At 73.4% G+C, this 884-nt stretch overlaps 1 protein-coding gene across 1 annotated transcript in view; it reads left to right on the top strand.

The window, feature by feature from the left end:
- DLL1 (delta like canonical Notch ligand 1) overlaps positions 1-884 on the top strand; it is a 20496-nt gene that overhangs the window by 12138 nt on the left and 7474 nt on the right.

Here is an 884-nt window from a genome sequence, read left to right as displayed (position 1 = left end):
TCCGGTTGCGTCCAGCGCACAAGGCCGGTGGCGCTCGGCGGGCGGGAGGCGCGCACCCCTCTGTCCCCGGGGGCCTCCGCGCGCCCGTGGCCGGGAGGCAGCCGCGCAGGCCGGGCCGCGGCACCGGCGCCGGATCCGAGGGGATCCTCGCGGCGAGCGTTCGCCGGAATGTAAATGAGCGCCCTGCGCGGAGGCGGGGGCGGGCTCGGTGGCCGGGAGGCGGAGGGAGTTGCACATTTTACAGCTCACTGACCATTTGGCGAGCCATTGAGAGGAGGGTTTGGAAAAGTGGCTCCTTTGTGACAGCTCTCGCCAGATTGGGGGGCCGCTCATTTGCATCTCATTAGCCATGCGGACGGACGGCGGGATATAAGGGCGCGGCGCCGGCGGAGCCAGACCCTCGGCGCGCACCCGCGGGACCGGCGGCCGGCGGCTCGGCTCGCTGCGAGGACGGGCTGCGGCTCGGAGCCTCCTCCCACGGCCTCCCCGCCCCACGCGTGTGGACTCGGATGGCACCGGCTGGGCTCCTCGGAGCGACGCGACTCTCCGCGGTGGCCCAGGCGGCTCTGGGGGCCCGGGCTGCTTCCCGAGCGCCCGCCGCAGCCGAGTGAGCGGCGCGGCCCGGATCACCGACGCGCCGTGGAGTCCCGGACCGCGCCTCCCACCGGGCTCAGAGCAGCCTCCGCCGTTCCCGGGGAGCCGAACCGACCGACCGGACGCGTCCTCCCGCCCTCCTTCTCGCCTTTTGCCTGCGAAGACGCCTGAGACAAAACCAGGAAGCGGGCGACCCTCGCCCACTCGTGGGCTGAAAGCACGAGGAGGAAACCGAAAGGTGCCGCCGCAGGAGCGACCTCCCGAGCGAGCCTGTCCGCGCCCGGCGCCCA

The sequence above is a fragment of the Myotis lucifugus genome, unplaced genomic scaffold (genome assembly GCF_000147115.1).
Source record: "Myotis lucifugus unplaced genomic scaffold, Myoluc2.0 scaffold_733, whole genome shotgun sequence".
Lineage (NCBI taxonomy): Eukaryota > Metazoa > Chordata > Mammalia > Chiroptera > Vespertilionidae > Myotis > Myotis lucifugus.
Note: the sequence above shows the minus strand (reverse complement) of the source record. Positions and strands in the feature narration are given on the sequence as shown.